Source organism: Colletotrichum graminicola (genome assembly GCF_000149035.1).
Source record: "Colletotrichum graminicola M1.001 genomic scaffold supercont1.37, whole genome shotgun sequence".
Classification (NCBI taxonomy): Eukaryota; Fungi; Ascomycota; class Sordariomycetes; order Glomerellales; family Glomerellaceae; genus Colletotrichum; species Colletotrichum graminicola.
Window position 1 is genome coordinate 118932 of NW_007361041.1, and position 6743 is coordinate 125674.

Below are 6743 nucleotides of genomic sequence, written 5' to 3' on the forward strand. Positions count from 1 at the left end.
GATACAAACGACAGCGTGGATACCTACCACGCATCAAGTCTGCATAAACCACGTATGAGAGACTAGAAACATTTGGCGCTGTTTGTGTCAACCATGTCCCAATAGGGAGATAGTAATCATCAATCAGATTTGCGCTGCGACGCAATTTAGCTGCTGAGTCGGCATGACTCAGGCAATATCTGCGTCTACGAATCCCCCAATGTCCTACGAAGAAAACACACAGCGTCAGGAAGCAAGAGGCTGGAGGCCCTTACCATGCTGCAAGCCCCGCCGATGTACCATGGACCTCCAAGCAGGATGATACACCTTGTACCGAATACTTTCTCGCTGCTTGTCTTGAGGCAAGCATTTCGACCCGCTAGTTGCCTCCGTGGTTAAGCAATGCTCCTCGTGACTGTTTGGCAGATAGTCATAATGCGGGGCGCAGCGGTGCTTGCTTGTAATACTCATGGGACTCGAGCATGTGATATCTTGGTTCCAAGAATGTGAGATGAATGGCACCCGCTCTGACCGTGCAAACTTTCAAGGGTTTGACTATCTTACACACCAATCTCGTACCACCTCGGTCAGGAAGTGGAGTTGGCTCCGGATCGTGTTCGTTTCCCGGTGTGATACAGATAGCCAGAGTAACAGACGGTCAAAGAAAATACAGTAATCACGATTCGTTGAACGAGCCTGTTGCTCGCAATGAGGGAGATAGGGGAAGTTGTCCCGTTCCGGGTTGTACGTGTAATTCGCACCAAACGGTCCGGCTCGGCGAGGCAAAATTAGTCCTTCTGCCCCGATGCCGACACTCCGACTTTCTCCAGAGCCCTTGGAAAACCGCCGATGTAGCCGGAATCCAGACTCTTACCGCGTAAAATGCTTACATGATCCCCCCCCATATCCGCCCCCTCAGGGATTCTGGGCCACGGCTTCGTGGACGTGACGACTCGCTTGTGGGAGATTGAAGTCAACAATGTAGAGCATATAGTCACCCCTGTTCCGTCTATCCAGGCGCTTGAGAAGTCAGTCCTGACACAAGTCAATGAGACGAATGTATGGATTGCAGGGTCTCTCACGACGCCATCACGAGACGCCGCGACCAGTTGCGCATGGGCAATTTCCCGAAGCCGGCCGGTGAGAGGAGACCAATGAAGTGAATTACTTGGATAACTGAATGAATGGTGGGCCTGACGCCCAACACCCACATTGGGCTGTGCCGGAGCTCGTCACATGAGCAACAGCGTCTGCGAGACGTTTGCGGGGACGGTTTGCTGGGTAATTAACAGGGGAGCGATTTGTGTTTATCGCGTCCGGATCGGCCTGGCCCTTCCTGAACGAGCCCCTGTAACAGAGTCAAGATCAGCACCGTGAGCATGGTGTTCGTGGTGCCGCGCTGGCGGGGTATACCGGGGATTCCGAGTCATACGAGGGCCGTTGCAACGGTTCTGGCAGCTGCAAGACATCAAGCCGTTTTGGGGCAAACAAAGAAAGCCCTTACAGTTACTATCAGCGCCTGGGCTTTTCCAAAGGTCAAGGCGGACTGCAAGGGAGGCCTTCGTCGGGAAGCGTGACCAAGTTACAGGATGCATGGCGCGCAGCATGCGTTGAGGTCGAGGCAGCTATTGGTATAGGATTCACTATAGCACTGTTGCCATCATGGTTCAAAGTGGGTGGTGCTATTGTACTGAAACATTATAGTACCGAAGACCAAATGCGACATAAGCCGCAAGTCAAAGGCCATTTACTCGAGCAAGAGAGGCAAAGGACATATCCGCCTAGGGCATTGTTATCATAGCTAGGGGAGAGGACAAACTGACTGGAGCCATCCAAGCGAGTGTCAGGTGCTGTTGGCAATGGACAAAGTGATGAGGAAATGAAGATACGGCGAGACGGCCAGAGAAGCACATACTATGCCCTTTTCAGGGTAGCAAACGCCTATCATGCAGCAATTCGGTGCGCCGTGGCTGGGGGCGACATGGCGCGGTAAGGAATATCAGCATACCTGCTCGTGAGATCTTCACTGCCAATGCCGGTAGCGCGTATTTGTCTTGACTCATATCGTCCGTTTGATAATCCTTGGAGATATGCGTCGACCGATTTTTCACTGAATCGGGAAACCATGCCATTCTGATTTTATTCTCACCCAATCACATACTATTGCCAGGGCAGCGCACGAGTCCGAGCATCGTCAAATAGTCAACAAGCGAGACCATTTACACCCCAAAGCAGACTTGCGGCAAGTGCCAGACAACCAGCATCATGAAGAAACAAGACGATAGCCCATTATCCTTGTCATTATGCCTTGCCGCCCCGTCAGTCAGACCTCTAAAATTTCCCGATCAAAGGTTCGTTCGCCCTTGTAGAGGCGACACTGATCAGCGGCGGCTCCTGCAACCCCTCGGCTTTCTCGGTTCCATCAAATACCATCTTGAACCTGGCACGTCGAGGACCAATGGAGACTGGTCTGTTGAAGCACATTTTTACGAAGACAATGCGCGGATGCTTCGATACCGGCCCGACAGGACGCTCTATTTGACAGTGGCAGCATTCTCTACGACTTGAAACCTGTCCATTAAAGGCAAATTCATGGACAACGAGGTTTCATCTAGAACGCCCTGTGTACTTGACGGGCTCTGTGATGCGTATTTTTACCACTGCAAACCGCCAACGGCACTCGGCGGCCGCGACAGGGGGTTCGAGCGAGCCTGCTTATTCCGGCATCGCTGCGTGACCGATACCTTTTGACATTGACGCGAGGTCAGACATAGACGTCAGGTGGTGAGGTGACGGCCGGCTGCGCAGGTTTGATGTCGATCGCACCACAAGACAATAGTGGAACAATAGCTGTCAGTATCTTTGACGGCTTGGCCTTGACAATGCCTCGCCTACTACTTTAGTACTAAAGGAGTAAGCGAGTCCAACGGGCCTGGCAGACCGAGTGTTTGGAAAAGATATGGGCTGGTCTCAGTACCAATCGATTTTCTCTATGGCATGATATAAGCGGGTTCAGAGCATGGCCCATTCCTCCATTGCGGCACACCTGAAGGGGGCACTCTAGCCAAAACCTGGCAATCATGTCACTGGCACGTCAGACTGTGGGCGATCTGCGCCGTCTTGTAAGAGTATGGATCTGAACAGTGGGACGTAGCCGTTGAGCGACTGGCTAGACGAGGCTCGATATTGCGGAGTGCAGGCAAACATTGACAGAAGAAGGTCAACCACGGTGGGTCAGACGCAAACAAGTGAGGGCTCGGTGTTTGGTCACCTCAGGAATATGATTCGTCATGGCCGTTGGTAATAATACTGGTTCAGTGTCCAGAAAGAGGCGGAATGCCGGAGCGTCTTTCGGACAGGCCGTACAGGTAGCGGTTACGCCCACGGAACGAACTTAGTCTCTGGGCAGCTCTTAGCCGCTCGTCCGAAGAACCATCGCCTTCTCGCCAAGATGGCAAGTTAGATTTCCAACGCTTGCAAGGGCTTGTTGCTGCTGTCGTTGTTAGCCGAGGGGCCAGTGGAGTGCGTGACCGGGTACAACAGTCATTTGAGGATGCTCGGCGCGGTCCTTGGTGTACAGGGAGCCGGCCGACGGTCGGTGCAATGCTCATTTTGGCTTGTCCTGTCTTGGGAAAACAATGCCTGCAGTGCCAACAGAGCCCTCGCTTGGGGAGCGGTCTGGAAAGTTTTGCCCATCATGTCTTGTACCGAGCCGGTTACAACCGGGCTTTTCCGTTTCAAGGTATTGCTACAGGTACAGGGTGAGGGGGAAAGGGGCCTCAGGTGAACAAAGAAAGGCAGAAAAGTTGCCCACCTCATGGCGCTGCGCGAGGATGCAGTTTGACCTCGATGGCGCAGCTGAAGTTAATCAGGTGATGGGCAAGCCTGAAGGCGGTTTCAATGAGAAGCATCCACGGCCACCGCTTACCGGCACGTATTACTGCGCTACCGAAGCAAAAACAAAGGGGGATCCACAACCTCTTGTTTAGGTTGCCGATGCTACGGCCGGTCGGCGAGACTAAGCGTGCATGTATCCCAGGCCGTTATCACAACAAAGTAACGCAATGATATCATTTGCTGGCCAACCATCTCATCGGCATTATCTTCAGCAGTCGGAGGCGCTCGGAGATGGTCAATCCATCCGGGGTTCACCCTTCGAGAAGGTCTTTAGCGGACGTTGGTGCGGCAGATAAGCAGCCAGTAGATCATTTGAGGGGGAGGTGAGATGTGACAGACAAGGCCACGGGCATGGGGCGGGGGGAGGAGGCACTTTGGACTTCTCGAGGTCCCTTCGTCTGCTGCACACCACCCAGCTCTCTTCATCTCGATCGAGTCACGTACATCTTATGGCCAGGTCCAGGTCCAGATGAGTCCGAAGGGGAGGGGTGCAGCAAGCATCCTTGACGATGGCGCGGATTTCTCCTGAGCCGACATGTTGTGACTTTGGAACTTTGCTTGCGAGGGAGGTTTCCAACAAGAGAATGCCGAGTCAACTCACGTCAGACCCGACCTCCCCCGGCCAGCTCATCTCACGGACTGTACTGTACACTGCGCGCAGTAAGTACATGGGGCCGGCCTGCCGCTGCAACATGATATGTAGGTGGATGCAACGGCTGCAGCAAATGGGGCCATAGCTCCATGCAGCTGCGTCTAAACTAATTGCTAGACCATGAATGTAAGAAAAGGGAGTATGGTTTGGAGAGTCTGGGAACAGCTTCGGCGCGGCCCAAAGTCAAACCAGTCTCACCCGATGGAAGTCGAGTTCCCGAGTCCCATCAGAACTAAATTCAACTCCAGAAGAAAGTATGCAGCATCTGTCTCGTCGGCAGGTCACTCACCTCCAGGGCATCACGCACTGCGACGCAAGCTCGTGTGCGCCGAAAAAGCAGACTGACCACTTTGTTGCTTAGAGAGACGTATTCGTACAATGCACCGCAAATCCGGAGTGAATGCACTTTCTTGAATACGACAGGCCACAGCCCTACCAAGACGTGTCACCCTGGTCTCCCCTCCCCTTCGACGGGGATGTCCAATGACGGCCGAGGCGCAACAGAAAGAGGTGGTCCGTCTCTTCGCGTTGGCAGGAGAAACAGCCCTAGCTGCCACGCTCAATTTGGCCAACGGACTCTTGCCATTGTGGAGAGAGAGAGAGAGAGAGAGAGAGAGCTTGTGACCAGCTTGATATCAGACCAGTAGCGAGCGAAAGCTGGTATCCACAGCTTCACCGGTCACCCAAGTTGGACGGTCGTGAAATGATGGTCTCGTTGCTGCAGTCAAGCTAAGCTGTATTACCTACCAATACCATACGAGCAGCCTCGCTGGGCCACGACGCCGGACCTATGTGCACCGCCGACCGACCATCATGGACCGTCCAGGACCCCCCCCCGTACGTACAAATGTCGCTTGGCTTAAACCAGTTAGGGGCGACAGGGCGCGCGATATGGCACGGGGATTCTCGGCTGGACAATTATTGCTGATTTCCAGTCCCCAAAGGATGCCCAACCTAAAAACGTCGTGGTGGCAAAGCCTAGAGGGCGTGTTGGCGCCCCATTGATCGTCGTTGCAGAAAAGAAAAGCAGGGCGGGCTGGTGTCTTACATGTCGCCAAGCCTACATGTTGGGTTGCAAATCATGTAGGACGCCGCCGCCGCCGCCGCCGCCGCCGCCTGTGTCTCACTTACTCGCATCACGCAACGAGTAGATGTGTCTCGGCCCTGAGCCAGACATGATCAACCGCCCCGCGAAAGCCCTGCATCGTCAAGGTGTGCTCGCAATGCCTTTGGGCATGGGCGTCGTTGCACGACGAGCGCCCGAAAAGGCACACGCCAATGAAGACTCTGCCGTGCCTGGGGCCGCTGTGACTTGAACGTACCGCCGCCCAGATGTTCTCTCAACATGGGTGTAAGTGTTTATGTCCTCTGGATTTTCGCTCGGGATGGTCAAGTGCCCAACCTGCCTCGGCCGAGGCGATGACGATGTTTGATAAGGTACAGTGGTATCCCAGGTGCCAGCAAAGCAAACCCTTATTGTCATCATCTATCTGTATGCGTGTTCGTCATCCGCGTGTGCCTGGACAAGTAAGAAGAGCCCTCTACTAGCAGTAGTCTCCCCACCCCCCTCATCACTTACACCCCACGGTGAGAGACGTACGTCCCTGTCGCACGCAAACCATCGTCCGTCGACGTTGCTGTCAACCCGCCGGACTCATGCCTATCATTGACGGCGCAGCCACTTCAGATGACCAACCGCCCCCCCCTCCCCAGAGGGAAGACGCTAGACAGCACTAGCCTAACCCCCACCCTCTCTCTCTCTCTCTCTCTCTCTCTCTCTCTCTCGCTGGTTCTCTATCCTGTTCCTCCCACGTTAGACAAGGTTTGGCTCTTCCATTCCAGGACACGGCACTACCGTCGAGCGGGCATGATGGCTTTCAAACCATGCGGGACCTCTTTCAAACTAAGCGGGACTTGGGACCCCAAGCGTAAGCCAACCCGCACAGGGGTTCTCATGGTCTTGCTCGGGGTCTCAACCCCTCCTCAACTCATTCCTCTCTCTACCTAATTATCTCAATAAGTGACCACCAGGGGAGCTCTACCCCACGGCAACACCCGCTTGATGCCTTTTTGGGGGGAGGCATTCCATTTCCCATCGCCCTGGGAGGATCCTTGCCCGTTCCGGACACGCCTCACACCGTGGTCTTCACCTGGTATTTCACCAAACACATGGCATCTTCTCGTCTTCTTTCCCTTACCTGTACTCCGTAACTCG